Here is a 17,145-nt window from a genome sequence, read left to right as displayed (position 1 = left end):
CCTAAAGTGGTTGGTTCGAATCCCAGTCCCCTATATGGTCCCCCGTGCCTGCCAGGAGCTATTTCTGAGCAGACAGCCAGGAGTAACCCCTGAGCACCGCCGGGTGTGGCCCCCCAAAACAAACAAACAAAAAAAACAAAACAAAAACAAAATAGCATAATATAGTATAATAGCACATGCATATAGATGAGATCTTTTTTTTTTTTTTTTTGTGGTTTTTGGGTCACACCCGGCAGTGCTCAGGGGTTTTTCCTGGCTCTGTGCTCAGAAATCGCTCCTGGCAGGCACGGGGGACCATATGGGACACCGGGATTTGAACTGATGACCTTCTGCATGAAAGGTAAATGCCTTACCTCCATGCTATCTCTCCGGCCCCAGATGAAATCATTAAAGAGAAGGTTAAAACAAATACCTCGGGGCCGGAGAGATAGCATGGAGGTAAGGCGTTTGCCTTTCATGCAGGAGGTCATTGGTTCGAATCCCGTGTCCCATATGGTCCCCCGTGCCTGCCAAGAACAATTTCTGAGCCTGGAGCCAGGAAAAACCACAAAAAAAAAAAAAATCTCTAGGAAAGCATCAGAAAAGAGTTTACACTTATCTGAATCAAAATACATCAGGCTGAATGTATTCTGCATATGTATAAAATCATGAGACAGCACTCATAACAATGATAAATGTGGAGGACAAGGGCTGGGTCTGTAGCTCATTGGACAGTAACTGCATTTTATGATAGGCCCATGACTCAATCCCCCCCCCAAATTAATAAAATAAATTTGGAGGAGAAAAGGAAATCAAGAATGATACAAGAATTTCTGTATCAGAATATATGCTGTGAACAAAGAAGAAAGAAGTATAAAGGACTACAGGTTCAGTACAGATAGATTAAGTTAGAAGTGGCAACATGGGACATATACTAGATGCAATGTGGTCAAAATTGCAGAAGAGAATGAAATGAATACCTTTAAGTTTGGTAGTTGAGGACACACAGGTTATAATTGTAGGAATTAATAAGATTACTCAAGTAATTACACAAGACTGAAGTAAAAAAAAGGGGGGGATAGAATCATGAAGAATAACAGTTAAGAGGCAGGAGGAGGGGCCGAAGAGATAGCATGGAGGTAAGGCATTTGCCTTTCATGCAGGAGGTCATCGGTTCAAATCCCGGTGCCCCATATGGTCCCTCGTGCCTGCCAGGAGCAATTTCTGAGCCTGGAGCCAGGAATAACCCCTGAGCACTGCCGGGTGTGACCCAAAAACCACACACACACACACAAAAAGAGACAGGAGAAAAAAAGTAGATGCCAGAATTCGAACAACCGTTCTTCTGCATGCATGCAAGGCAAATGCCCTACCTCAATGCGATCACTCTGGCCTTATATTTTTTTAATAAATAAATATATTTTAGAAAGGCAGCAAAAGTGATCTGCTCTTTCAGAAATTCTCAATGATTGGGATGACTATGTCACAAAGGTCAGGATAGAAATCCCTCACAAAAAATATGAGTAACTGAATCTTCTTAAGTGGGATCGAGGGCTGAAAACTCTGGGACTATTTTAGGAACAGGGTTGGATGGAGCCCCCTACACCTACTCTGACACAGAAAAATCCAGCAGCCTCCACCCACACCCACCATCTTCCCAGCAGAAAAACTACCAAACTCCAAAAGACAATAATGGCCACTGATTCTTCCCAGGTAATCTGGTCCAGACTGATCCCTCTGTGGCATTCTCTAAAGGGTTGAGGGCAGATTCTCCTTTCTATACCAATTCAGCACCACACCCTACACTCTCCATAGAAACAACCCAGCTCTACTACTTAACCTTATCAAACCTTAACCTTATCAAAGTATCAATCTGGATATCAGGTTTGATATTAGAAGCCGGAGAGATAGCACAGCAAGCAGCCGATCCAGGATGGATGGTGGTTCAAATCCTGGCATCCCATATGGTCCCCTGTGCCTGCTAGGAGCAATTTGGTGCTGAGCAACCCCTGAGCACCGCCAGGTGTGACCCAAAAACCGGAAGGAAAAAAAAGGTTTGATATCAAACTTAACCTTAACAAGCCACCAAATTTGTTTCAGATCTATAAATACTGGATGGCACAGTTGTTTAACATCTCAAAATTTTATAGTTATGTCAGCCCAGTAGTATCAAAGGAAATCTGATGGGAAAAATTACATAGTAATTTACTAAGCTCAGTGAGCCTAAATAGTAATACAGAAGGCCAACTAGCAATTACAACCCAGTAAATCCTTAGACACTGACTTTAGTAACACCAAGAAAGATAAAAACAATTATTTCAAATTGACCTTTGTTAATCGAAGTTTTGATAATTCCATTTGCCTTTGTGTGATAATAACAAGTAAATTTCTTTGTGCTATAAATGGTGGTGGGTAGAAAATTGCGTACACTGGTAAGGGAAGGTAACTGGTGGTGGGCTGTAATTGAACATTTAATGCCTGAAACAACTGTATTATGAACAACTTGGTAAAGCACAATTTTGTAATAAAAAAATTTTAAAGAAAAAAAAAAAAGGCTTTGTTCTCACAGAGAACAATGCTTGGGGCTGGAGTGATAGGACAGCTTATCCAGTAGGGTGTTTGCCTTGCAGGAGGCCTATTTGATCTCCATCATCCTATATGGCATCTCAGCCCCAGCAGGAGGAATCCCTGAACACACAGCAAGAGTAAGTTCTGAGCACCACCCACTGTGACCCAAAAACAAGAAAATCAAAAACAACAAACAAAATGTCTGGCTCAAATACTTGTTGATGGCTAAAAAGATAGCAGAAGAGGCTGGAGTGCATTTTTTTCAAGAAGAAAGCCCAGTTTAATCCATCATAGACACCATTTGGAACCATTAAGTGCAGAGCCAGGAACACACCCCCCAATAAAAATTATACATATAATAATTATACACATTTACTGAATGAACTTTACAGAATATAAACAAATAGATTATTCATACCCATCTGATGTTCTGTTCATCTTTATTTTTTAGTATATCAGTTTAGTCTATCTGAAAACTGAGTATGTATTTCCATTTCCATTTCCTCTGTGAAGCACTCCCTGACTTTTCTAACCTTCAATAACCTCCTCTACTCTAATCAATAAAACAGATAATAACAAGTGCTGGCAAGGATAGAGAAACACTGGAATTCAAGCACTGCTGATGGAAAAGTGAAATAGGACAGCTACTTTGGAAAACAAAGTAAAAAAAAGAGCTACCAAAAGATGCAGTCTACCCTACATATATAACAGACAGACAGACAGACAGACAGATACCTTTTTTGGTTTTTAGGTCACACCTGGTAGTGCTCAGCGGTTACTTCTGGCTCTGCACTTAGGAATCATTTCTGGTGGTTCTTGGGGGACCACACGGGATAGAACCTGGGTCGGCAGTATGCAAAGAAAGCACCTTACCCCCTGTACTATATTACTCTGGTCCACCCCTAGTTATGTTTTTTAATGTAGTTTAGCCCTATAACAGAACATAATTTAGCCATGAAAATGAATACTACAATTTTTTTTCTTTGTTTTTGAACCACACTCTGTAGTCCTCAGGGGTTACTCCTGGCTCTCTGCTCAGAGATAGCTCTTGGCAGGCTCAGGAGACCATTTGGGATGCCAGGGATTGAACCCAGGTTAGCTTTGTGTAAGACAAACAACCTACCTGCTGTGCTATCACTCCAGCCTCCCGAATGCTACAAATTTATGCTACAACATAAATGAACCCTGAGGGCCCGGGGAGACAGCATGGAGGTAAAGCATTTGCCTTGCATGCAGAAGGACGGTGGTTTGAATCCTGACATCCCATATGGTCCCCTGAGCCTGCCAGGGGCAATTTCTGAGCACAGAGCCAGGAGGAACCCCTGAGTGCAGCTGGGTGACCCAAAAAAATAAAAATAAATGAACCTTGAAAACATGTTAAATGAAAAAAAAAAAGATAAACATAAAAGTAATATACAGGGACCGGAACAGTGGTGCAGTGGTAGGGCGTTTGTCTTGTACATGGCTGACCTAGGACGGACTGCAGTTCGAGCCCCTGGCGTCCCATATGGTCCCCCAAGCCAGAAGCAATTTCTGAGCACATAGCCAGGAGTAAATTACTGTTTTCTAAAAATGAATGTGAAGGATAAACAGGAAATAATTGCTAATGTATATAGTAGTTTCTTGGCTCTGAGGTCAGGAGTGACCCCTGGTGTTATTTGGTGGACAATGAGGTACCAGGGATTGAACTGGTACACAGCAAAGGAAAACACCTTATCTCCTGTACTAGGTCCTGATTAAAACAATCTCTTTATTGAGAGGTATTTCCCATAAAATGGAGTTCATTCATTTTTTTCTAGACTATTCATCGACTTCCTGATATGTATGTATAAATATGTATGTATGTATATATATATATATATATATATATAATACATATATCTATTATCCACACTTGGCAGAGCTCAGGGATAACTCCTGGCTCTGTACTCAAAAAAAAAAAAAATCATTGCTGGAAGGCTGGGGGGAGAATGGGACAATATAGTATGTTGGGAATCGAACCTGGGTTGGCTGTGTACAAGACAAGTTTGGGGGTTTTCTAGTTTTGGTTTTGGTTTCAAGACCACAACTAGCAGTATTCAGGAGTTACTCCTGACTTGGTACTCAGAAGTTACTCACTAATGATGCTCAGGATATCATCAATGGCAGGAATTGAACCTCAGCATTTTGCATGCAAAGCCTTTAGAGCTAATCTCCATTCTCCAATAGACATTTTTTGTTTGTTTTGTTTTGGGGCCACACCCAGTAGCCCTCACGGGTTACTCCTGGCAGGCTCAAGGGATCATATGGGATGCAAGGAATCAAAACGGGGTTCTTCTCTCGAGTCAGCTGAGTGCAAGGCAAAAACCCTACCACTATGCTATCTCTCTGGACCCTCCATAGATATTCTTTTTTTCCCTTCCCTCTCCCGATATTCTTTTTTTTGTTTGTTTGTTTGTTTTGTTTTTTGGGCCACACCCAGCGATGCTCAGGGGTTACTCCTGGCTGTCTGCTCAGAAATAGCTCCTGGCAGGCACAGGGGACCATATGGGACACCGGGATTCGAACCAACCACCTTTGGTCCTGGATCGGCTGCTTGCAAGGCAAACGCCGCTGTGCTATCTCTCCGGGCCCCCAATAGATATTCTTACCTAACTCCCTTCACTGTCATATTTCTCCTATTCTAAACATTATCATCCTTTTATATTTCAGAAAAAAAAAAAAAGATCCAAAAGTTTACCAGTGTTACTCTTCTGTTTAAAATCTTAAAAATTCCCACTTCCAGGGCCAGAGAGATAGCATGAAGGTAGTGTGTTTGCCTTGCATGCAGAAGGACGGTACAGGAGCGATTTCTGAGCATAGAGCCAGGAGTAACCCCTGAGCGCTGCCAAGTGTGACCCAAAAATTAAAAAAAAAAGAAAAAAAATCCCACTTCCCTAAGCCAATGATATAAAAAAAATTGTTTACTGAACCAAAGAGATAGTACAAGGATAGGGTGCTTGCCTTGAACATGGCCAATCTGGATTGAATCCCCATCCTTTCTAGTTCCCTGAACACAAGGATTGATTCCTGAGTGCAGAGCCAGGAGTCACCCCTTAGTGCTGCCGGGTGTGGCCCAAACACCAACTTCCCTCCCCCCCCAATTTGGGGGGGTGTCACACCTGGCAGCATTCAGGGGTTACTCTTGGTTCCAAGCTCAGAAATCACTCCTGGCAGGCTCAGGGGACCATATGGGATGCCAGGATTCGAACCAATGACCTGCATGAAAGGCAAACACCTTATCTCCATGCTATCTCTCCGGCGCCCCCAATTTTTTTTTTTAGACATCAGTTTCTCTGTAGAGAACTTTTTGATTATCTCCCTTTGCTTTATCTATAATCTAAATGCTTCTCTGATTCCAGTACCACTCTGGGCATCATATTCCTCTCTCTTTCCATTTATCACAGCACAGTACTTATTATTAAATCTCCCTCATTAAACTGGGAGTTCCTCCAGGGCAGAAATTATGTTGTACTCATCTTTATGGCCCTAGTACCTAGCCTAGGGCCAGACTTGGAGTAAATTTTTAAAAATTATTTTGAATTGAATATTTTTTTCTCTATATTAAAAAAATACGAGGAGGAGGAGGAGAGAGGGAGATCTCTCAGTGATCAGGGAACCAGGCAGTGCCTAAAATCAACCCAGGGTCCCTGCATACAAAGCAAGCACTCCAATCTGTTGAACTTTAGGTTAGCTCTGTTAGCTTTAGGTCTAATATACTCAAGATAACTATCATTGCATGCCTCCAGTGCTAGTCAGATCCTCTTATTTCCTGCCAAATGTAACTCTTCAGATGTAGATGCTCTTCTTTATTTATATTAACATATTTGTCAAGTTGGGGGAAAAGGTTTGGGCTATACCTGGCAGTATTACTCTACGTATTACTTCTTGTTCTTGCTCAGGGATCACTTATGGCAGTGCTCAGGAGGCTATAGCTGTACTGGGAATCCAACTGGGGTTGGCTGTGTGTACAGCAACTTCTGTACTATCACTCAGATGGCATGTTTGTTAATATTTTAACAAATATACGGACCAGGTAGATAGCTCAAAGGATTAGCACACTTATTTTGCATGCAGGAGATCCAGGTCCAGTCTCAACCTTCAGGCCCTGCATCATCTCCAAAGTATTATCAAGAGTAGCACTCCACCTAGCAATGCACTAGAGGCAATCTCTGAGCACTTCCAGGTATGAGCCAAAACAAAGAAATAAAAAGCATATAATACAGAAGCACACACAAACATTGTAAATTATATCATGTAGGTCTCAACGGTATTGTAGTTTACTTACTTTATTGAAAGGGGCCTCTTGAGTAGTGCTCAGGAACCCTGGGCTACTGTACTACACTAGAACTAGTTCCATGCAGGTGTTCAGGGGCCTACAGGTCTTACTCCCAGCTGAGTTTAGAAGTGGCTCTCAAGGGCCCGGAGAGATAGCACAGAGGCTTTTGCCTTGCAAGTAGCCGATCCAGGACCAAAGGTGGTTGGTTCGAATCCCGGTGTCCCATATGGTCCCCCATGGTCCCCCGTGCCTGCCAGGAGCTATTTCTGAGCAGACAGCCAGGAGTAACCCCTGAGCACCGCTGGGTGTGGCCCAAAAACCAAAAAAAAAAAAAAAAAAAAAAAAAAAGTGGCTCTCAAATTGCTCAATGCCATTTCTAAGTATTGAAATTGGGTCTCCAGCATAACAAGCATACGTTCAGCCCACTAAACTATCTTTCCAATGATTTGAGTCTTCCAAAATATAATCCCATAAAAAAAATTTCAGTATGTTTATTTCAGGGGGTACATGGGGTTCTATTAGAGCTGGACCACACCACTAAGTAGCCAGAAGAAATGGGCTCAACTAGAGGCCAATATTATCTTGGCTTGTTGTTTTTTTTTTTTTTAAATAATTCATCTGGGGCCGAAGAGATAACACAGCGGCATTTGCGTTGCAAGCAGCCAATCCAGGACCTAAGGTGGTTGGTTCGGATCCTGGTGTCCCATATGGTCCCCGTGCCTGCCAGGAGCTATTTCTGAGCAGATAGCCAGGAGTAACCCCTGAGCACTGCCAGGTGTGGCCCAAAAACCAAAAAATAAATAAATAAATAAAATAAAAATAATTCATCTAATCATGAATTAAATAACAGCCAACAGTCAAGAATGTATCTTATCAGGGAAAATTTAAGTGTTCAGGAACAAACTGAACAATTTCACAAGTAGATAAACACTGACTCAGACTAGGAACAATAGAATTTTGCTGCTACTGCTTTGTTGTTGCTTTTTCAGATAGGTATTTTTTTCTCTACATGTACACTGCAAAACAAAACTAAACAAAAAACAAACTCAAAAAGGTAAGTATAAAGAGATAGCAATTTCACTGTTCATAAGTATACAAAAACATTTAGTTATATATTTGTTCCAGGCTGTTTTCTATTATATAAAAGTATTTTCTTCTTTTCACAAAATTGGCACCATAGTGAATATGTGCTTCTCTGTACCAATTCTATTACTTAACATAGGTACATTTTCTTTCCCATATACTTATGTTTTCCAAAATATGAATTTTGAGGTTGAATAATAGTCCACCATGTGGATATGCCATAATTTTACCACCCTCCTGTACTGGCAGGTTATAACAATGTTTTAGCAACAGAGAATAAATAAATGTTATAAATGCTCTCATCTACAACTATCTAAATGTGCTTCTCCTATTTAGGTTTTTGGGCCACACTTGGGAAAAATCCTGGTTCTGTGCTCAGAAATGACCCTTGGCAGTTTGTGGTACAGGAGACATAAACTGGTGCTGGTGGCATCATAAGGCAAGTGTCTTACCTCCTATACCTCTCTGATCCCTAAATATGTTTTTTGTTTGTTTGTTTGATGGTTGGGGATGTTTGTTTGTTTTTGTTATTTTGTATTCAGGGCTTAGTTCTGGCTCTGTGCTCAGGGATACTCCTCGCAGGGTACAGGGGGGTTATATGCAGTGCTAGGAAGTGAACCTGGACCAGAAGTATGCAAAACAAAGTGTTTTACCCATTGTATTATATTTCTTTTTTTTTTTTGTATTATATTTCGAGTCCCACTAAGTGGACTCTTAAGGTACAATCCTATAAGGAAGTTTAAAGTTAAAGAATATAAACTTTTGGTTTTTCTCTTTTGGGGGAGGGCCACACCTTGCAGTGCTCAGGGGTTACTACTTGCTCTGCACTCAGAAATAGCTCCTGGCAGGCTCAGGGAACCATATGGGAACCTGGGTCCATCCCAGCCATCTGTGTGCAAGGAAAATGCTATCACTATGGGCCCTAAACTTATGTTTTTTGTCTGTTGACTTGAGTCACTTTCAGCAATGCTCATAGACCAAGTCTTGCCAGAGATCAAACCCAGGGCTACAGCATATAAAGCATTTACTTTAGCCCTTTGAGCTATCTCTTCGGTCCCAGATTTTATCTTCTCTTAATAGGGATCATTTCCATCAGTGTTAGGGGACAGATGGGGGCTAGATCACTCCAAGTGATGTCTGGTGCTCAGATTAATGTAGTATTTGTCCAAGCAACTGAGGTCCACTGGTGTCACCTCAATAGTGGTCAGGGGCCAGAAGGTCATTCAAGCAATGTCAGGATCCAGCTGATGATCTTGGACATATTAGGTATGTGCTCTAACCACTTGAGCTATCTCCCTGGCTCTAGGATTTTCTCCTTTTATTTTAATTTTTGATTTATGGGCCACACCCAGTGGTGCTCAGGGGTTATTCCTGGCTCTGTGCTCAGAAATAACTCCTGGCAGGCTTGGGGACCATATGGGATGCCAAGGATTGAACCCAGGTTGGCCGTGTACAAGACAAATGACCTACCCACTGTGCTATATCCTTCTGTTCTCATTTTAATCTTTAGTTTTTTGATAATAAAAAAAAAACATTTAAAATATATTTGTAAAGCATTTACAATTTACTTGTGGTACTCCATTTATATCTTTTATTATCTGGTTGGATGTTGAAGAAATAGTATGAGTTCAAGCATTTGCCTCTATGTGATCCACCCTAATTCTATCCCATTGCTATGATAACCTGAACACCTCGGGTGTTGCACCAAAACAAAACAAAATGTTGTGGTTTGGGTCAGGGAGATGGTTCAAAGGCAAGAGACAGAAACAGAATGATCTGTCTCAGATGTGGAATTTAAAGAAACTAAATATGAGAATAACTCATGCTCAAAGGCAACAGAAGCTGAGAACTTAATCTTCAATAGGAAGCTTATTACAGGGAAGGGAAGAAGGGGGAAATGATGGGAGGAAACAAAGGAATGGAGGGATGTGGATACTTTGGAGGAAGGTGTGGTGCTAGACTGTGTTCTGCATAAAACCCTATCATTAACAGCATCATAAATCACAATGCCTAAAATTTAAAAAAAAATAAGTCTAGGCGTCAGGGTAATCTAGATACACTCCTTTTGATACCTCACATTCCCTTGTCTTGTTATCCTTTATACCACAGATAAGTTAGAGTAAAAAAGGTGGGCAGAAGCACATGGTTTGCATGTAGGAGAGGTCTAAATTCAATTTCCAGCACGTTTGGTCTCCTTAGCATCAATGGGAGCAACCACTGAGCACCAGGCTTAAAGTTTCCTGTGAGCACTTCTGAATATGGCATCTCCCCACAAAATGTTTTTCTTTAATTGACCTGGGAAAGTTCTAATAATAAATTAAAATAAATAACATTGGGTCTGGAAAGATAGCACAGCAGTAGAGTGTTTGCCTTGCACACAGCTGATCCAGGAGAGACAGTGGTTCGAATCCCAGAAATCCATATGGTTCCCTGTGCCTGCCAGGAGCAATTGCTGAAAGCAGAGCCAGGAGTATCCCCTGAGTGCTGCTGGGTGTGGCCCAAACCCCACAGGACCCCTGCCAAAAAAAAGTAACAAAGTTGTCTGCCATGTGCTATGTGCATATTAACTCAGTTTGAATACACATAGTTCTTGGTTTTCTTTTCTTTCTTTTTCTTTTCCTTTGGTTTTTGGTTTTTGAGTCACACCCGGCAGCGCTCAGGGGTTACTCCTGGCTCTACGTTCAGAAATCACTCCTGGCAAGCTCGGGGGACCATATGGGATGCCGGGATTCAAAGCATCAACCTTCTACATGCAAGGCAAATGCCTTACCTCCATGCTATCTTTTTGGCCCAGGTCTTGGTTTTCTTTGTTGTTGTTTTTTTTGTTGTTGTTTTGTTTTTTGGGGGGCCACACCCATTTGATGCTCAGGGGTTACTCCTGGATAAACACTCAGAAATTGCCCCTGGCTTGGGGGGACCATATGGGACGCTGGGGGATTGAACCATGGTCCTTCCTTGGCTAGCGCTTGCAAGGCACACACCTACCTCTAGCGCCACCTCACCAGCCCCTGGTTTTATTAATGTCAAGCTCCAAACTCTTAAAAGAACTAGTATAATTTCATCTCCACCATAACCACTGTAACAATACAATCTTTGCATTTTCACATTCAATATGCTTATGAGGGTGCTGTTGTTAACCGATAAACTTAAGTATGTGAGACTAGCTCAATGAATTCATATATTATATACTTAATCAAGAGCTGATGAAAAACATGGAAATACTTATTGAATTTTTTTCTCCTATATTTAAAATCCCTCAGATAATAATATGATAATTGTAGTTTAGGGTGAAAAACTGTCTTGAATCTTCCAAAAGATTCAAGCAGGCATAGTGGCAAAAGAAAACGGGGCCAGGCGGTGGCGCTAGAAGTAAGGTGCCTGCCTTGCCAGCGCTAGCCTAGGAAGGACCGCGGTTCGATCCCCCGGTGTCCCATATGGTCCCCCAAGCCAGGAGCGACTTCTGAGCACATAGCCAGGAGTAACCCCTGAGCGTCACCGGGTGTGGCCCAAAAACCAAAAAAAAAAAAAAAAAAAAGAAAGAAAAAGAGCATGACCTTAGAGTATGCAAACATGGAGCAAGAATCCTCAGTTTTTTGTTTTTTTGTTTTTTTGGGGGGGCCACATCTGGCGGTACTCAGGGGTAATTCCTGGCTCTGCACTCAGAAATTGGTTCTGGCAGGCTTGGGAGACCATATGGGATGCTGGGAACTGAAGATGGTCTGTTCTGGATCGGCCACTTGCAAGGCAAATGCCCTGCCACTGTGCTATCGCTCTGGCCCCCTCAGTTTTGTTTTTATGTGTGAACTTGGTCAAAACATTTTGTACCTTTGTGGTTTCAAATACCTTATATAAGGGACTGTAGAGATAGCACAGGTGTAGGGCATTTGTCTTGCATTCAACTGATCCAGGAGAGACCTGGTTCCATTCCCAGCATCCCATATGGGCTCCCACCCTTCCATGGGCGATTTCTGAGTGCAGAGCCAGAAGTAACCCCTGAGCACCATGGTGTGTGGCCCAAAAACAAATCAATCAATCAATAAATAAATTAATAAAGTCTAGGGGCAGAGTTAGCATAAAGGTAGTGCATTTGCCTTGCATGCAGAAGGATGGTGGTTCAAATCCTGGCATCCAATATGGTCCCCCGAGCCTGCCAGGAGTGATTTCTGAGCATAGAGCCAGGAGCAACCCCTGAGTGCTGCTGTGTATGATCCAAACACCAAAAATAAACAAACAAACAAACAAATAAATAAAGTCTAAAAAAATACCTTTCATAAGATGAAAATAGAATTACATGTCTTAGGGTTCTCATGAGGATTAAATAAGTAATATAAGTGTAAATTTGGGTTGTGGAGAATGTTTAAAGGGCTCGTATGCATGTTTTGTATACTGGAGACCTGGGTGCCATCACTAGTAAAATATCCTTATGTATCACCAAGAGTAATTACCTCTGAACATTGCCAGGTATGGCCCAAACCTGCTCCCTCCAAAATATAATTGGTTTAGTAACATTTATAACCAAAGTATAATTGATTTAGTAACGCTTGTAATGCAGAAGGCACTCTTCAAAACCTGTGAATTTTCTACTCTGATAGTGTAACAATAGTTAATTTACCTAATTCAAATAATCTTACATAAAAATGTTGGCTTGAAATAGTGAGCTGTCCCAGCAAAGCATCATCCAAGTAAAAAAAACATTTAGGTCAGCTTTCTGTCAACTACAATTTCTACTGCTATAATTATGCAATCATGAACCACCACTGCAAAACAACAAAAACTCTAAAGCTGATGTTACTGAAATTGCTAAACACAGTTAGTATTTGATCCTTAAAATCATGACCACCAGTTCCTTTAGGAAAACAAAGGAAATCTTTGTAATTATAGGAGCAAAAAGCTGATTAGTTATCTTAGACAGTAGGGTAAGCCTTTTGGTCACTGCCCAGAATGACATCATACTCAGAAGTCTTTCTCAAATTGCTGTTTGCTCACATACCATACACTATAAACTATGTCAACAAAACCACTGAAAGGGAAGAAAAAAAAGAAAGAAAGAAAAGAAAAAAGGGGATTCTTTAACATGTATCCTAGCTGGCTCTTTCCTGACAAAAGATTCCTTACTAATAAAATAATCTACAGGAGGAAAGCATATTTTTTGTTTTTGTTTTGTTTGGTTTTGGACCACACCTGGTGATGCTCAGGGGTTACTCCTGGCTCTGTGCCCAGAAATCGCTCCTGGCCTTGGGAGACCATATGGGATGATGGGGATTGAACCAAGGTCTGTCCTGGGCCAGCTGCATGCAAGGCAATACCCTACTTCTGCACTAATGCTCTGGCCCCAGGAGGAAAGCATATTTTATAAAAGCTGTATTTATAACTCTCTCCTCTCTTCTACAGAAAACCAAGGAAACCATATTTCCTGTAAAAAAAAAAAAAGGGGGGGGGGAGGGCCAGAGAGATAGCATGGAGGTAAGGCGTTTGCCTTTCATGCAGAAGGACGGTGGTTCGAATCCCAGCATCCCATATGGTCCCCTGTGCCTGCCAGGGGCGATTACTGAGCATAGAGCCAGGAGTAACCCCTGAGCACTGCCCGGTGTGACCGAAAAACCAAAAAAAAAAGGGGCGGGGTGGGGGGTGGAATATGGTAATCCAGCATTGCCTAGAGTGATCCCTGAGTACAGAGCAAGAGTAAGCCTTGAGCATGACTTGATGTGTTTAAAAAAGTAAGAGAAAAGGAAGCAAAACATTATTTACTAAGCACGTATGCTAAAAGTGTTGTACTATATGGGACTGGATTTATTCAGGATATAGGGCATTTGACCTAAATTCCCCAGAATCCCAAATGATCCCTCAACCCTGCCAGCAATGATCCTTAAGCAAAGAGCAAGGAGAAAGCCCTGAACAGGGCAGGTGTGAGCCAAAAACAAAACAAAAAAAAAAAAACAAACAAAAAGGACTCCCCAAAGCATTGTACAGATTTAATGCAATCCCTCTAAAAATATCCATCACATTCTTCAAAGAAGTGGATCAAACACTCCTGGAATTCATTTGGAATAATAAACACCCACGAATAGCTAAAGCAATTCTTGGGAAAAGGAATATGATAGGCATTACTTTCCCCAATTTTAAATTGTATTACAAAGCAATAGTTATTAAAACAGCATTGTATTGGAATAAAGACAGATCCTCAGATCAGTGGAATAGATGAGTATTCAGAGAATGTTCCCCACGCATATAATCAACTAAATATTTGATAAAGGGGTAAGAAATCCAAAATGGAACAAGGAAATCTCTTCAATAGGTGATGTTGGCACAACTGGTTAGCCACTTGCAAAAAAGTGAACTCAGACCCCCATACACAAAGGTCAATTCCAAATGGATTAAAGACCTTGATATCAGGCCTGAAATCATAAGGTATACAGAACAATACGTAAGTGAAACCTATGACATTGAGACTAAAGGCATCTTCAAGGAGGAAACAATACTCTCCAAAAAAGTAGAAGCAGAGATAAACAGATGGGACTATACTAAGCTGAGAAACTTCTGCACTTCAAAGGAAATAGTGCCTAGGAAACAAAAGCCACCCTCAGAATGGGAAAAACTATTCACCCAAAACCCATCAGTAAGGGGCTAATATCCAAAATACAGAAGATACTAACAGAACTTAACAAAAAAAAAATTAACCCCATCAAAAAATGGGGAGAAGAAATGAACAGACACTTTCTCAAAGAAGAAATACAAATAGCCCAAATGAAAAATGTTCCACATCACTAATGGCACCGTCTCACACCACAGAGACTGGCATACATCACAAAGACCAAAAACAATCAGTGCTGGTGGGGATGTATGTAGAGAGAAAGAAACTCTTATACACTGCTGGTGGTAATGCTGTCTAGTCCAGCCTTTATGGAAAACAATATGAAGATTCTTCAAAAAAGCTGGAAATTGCGTTCCCATATGATCCAACTATACCAGTCCTAGGGATATACCCTAGAAATACAAAAATACAATTCAAAAATCCCTTTATCATATATTCATTGCAGCGCTATTTACAATAGCCAGACTCTGGAAACAACCAAAAAGCCCTTCAACAGATGAATGGCTAGAGAAACTGTGGTACATATACACAATGGAATATTATGCAGCATCAGGTCAGGAGAGATGAAGTCATGAAATTTTCCTACACATGGATGTACATGGAATCTATTATGCTGAGTGAAATAAGTCAGAGAGAGAGAGAGAGAGAGAGAGAGAGAGAGAGAGAGAGAATAATCTCACTCATCTATGGGTTTTAAGAAAAATTGGGGCTGGAGAGATAGCATGGAGGTAGGGTGTTTGCCTTGCATGCAAAAGGATGGTGGTTCGAATCTCGGCATCCCAAGCCTGCCAGGAGTAACCCCTGAGGGCAACCGGGTGTGACCCAAAAACCAAAAAAAAAAATAAATAAATAAATAAATAAAATTCAAGAACATTATTGTAATAATCCCCAAAGACAATAGAGATGAAGGCCGGAAGGACCAGCTCACAATCCGAAACTTACCACAAAGGGTAGTGGTGCAGTTAGGGAAATAACTACACTAACAACTATCATGATAATCTTAAAGAGTGAGAGAAGTAGAATGTCTGTTTCAAATACAGGCAAGGGTTGGGAAGGAGTGGGGGTATTGGTGGTGGGAATGTTTCACTAGTGAAGGGGGGGTATTCTGTTTATGACTAAAACCCAACTACAATCATACTTGTAATCATGCTAGAGAGCAGGAGGGAAACTGGGGACATTGGTGGCTGTAAATATGCACTAGTGAAGGATACTGTATATTGTATGACTGAAACTCAATCATGAGCAACTTTGTAACTGAAAAAAACTGTATCATGAACCACCTTGTAAACCATAATGTTTAAATAAAGTTATTTAAAAAATGGGAGTGGGGCTGGAGTGATAGCACAGTGGTAGGGCATTTGCCTTGCACACAGCTGACCCAGGATGAACCTGAGTTTGATCCCTGGCATCTGATATGGTCCCCCGAGCCAGGAGTGATTTTTTTTTTTTTTTTTTTGGTTTTTGGGTCACACCCAGCGGTACTCAGGAGTTACTCCTGGCTCTGCATTCAGAAGTCACTCCTGGCAGGCTCAGGGGACCATATGGGATGCCAGGATTCGAACCAGGGTCTGGGGTCTGTCCTGTATTGGCCGCATGCAAAACAAACACCTTACCACTGTGCTATCGCTCCAGGGCCCCCCACTTTTTTTTGTAATTTCTGAGCACATAGCCTTGAGTAACCCTTGAGTGTCACCATCTGTGGCCCGAAATCCAAAAAAACTAAACAAACAAAAAAGGACTTTACAATTATTAAGTCCAGCTTAATAATTATACAATATAATTATATGATATAATTTACAATTATTGTCCAGCTCAAGGACAAAGTCTATCCAATTGTGGAACCTTTTTTTTAGGTTTTTGGGCCATACCCCGCGGTGCTCAGGGGTTACTCCTGGCTGTGTGCTCAGAAATAGCTCCTGGCAGGCACGGGGGACCATATAGGACACCGGGATTCGAACCAACCACCTTTGGTCCTGGATCGGCTGCTTGCAAGGCAAACGCCGCTGTGCTACCTCTCCGGGCCCAATTGTGGAAACTTTTCATCAGATCTTTAAAATGTATCAAAATAATCGTGCAGATTCTCCCTTATGAGAAAAATTACTTTTTGGATTTTGATTCCAAAGCAAAACAGACAAATGAACTCAATTAAGAGTCCAACAAGGGGCTGGAGAGATAGCATGGAGGTAAGGCGTTTGCCTTTCATGCAGAAGGATGGTGGTTTGAATGCGGGCACCCCCGATGGTCCCCCCAGCCTGCCAGGAGCAATTTTTGAGCACAGAGCCAGGAGTAACCCCTGAGCACTGCCGGGTGTGACCCAAAAACAAACAAACAAATAAACAAACAGAAAAGAGTCCAATAAAAAGATGAACTTTTATCTTAATTATCAGACTGCTTCTCTGCCTCATACTAATTAGTCTTTTAAATGAACTGAAGGATTCAAAGTGTACTTCATTTTTTAAATGTTAATTCCCATTGATTTTTTTTACTCTATTCTCTTTTGAACTCTATTTTTTTGTTGTTGTTTATTTTGTTTTTGGGCCACACCTAGTGGCACTCAGGGACTATTCTTGGCTCTGCACTCAGAAATCACTACTGGCATTCTCAGGGGACCATATGGGATGCCAAG

The 17,145-nt window shown here is 41.4% G+C and overlaps 1 protein-coding gene across 2 annotated transcripts in view; it reads right to left on the bottom strand.

Annotated features, from left to right (window-relative positions):
• The window catches only part of KIAA0319L (KIAA0319 like), a 151,504-nt gene that overhangs the window by 128,571 nt on the left and 5,788 nt on the right, over positions 1 to 17,145 (bottom strand). The gene's annotated exons all lie outside the window — the stretch shown is intronic.

This window comes from Suncus etruscus, chromosome 6 (genome assembly GCF_024139225.1).
Source record: "Suncus etruscus isolate mSunEtr1 chromosome 6, mSunEtr1.pri.cur, whole genome shotgun sequence".
Classification (NCBI taxonomy): Eukaryota; Metazoa; Chordata; class Mammalia; order Eulipotyphla; family Soricidae; genus Suncus; species Suncus etruscus.
Note: the sequence above shows the minus strand (reverse complement) of the source record. Positions and strands in the feature narration are given on the sequence as shown.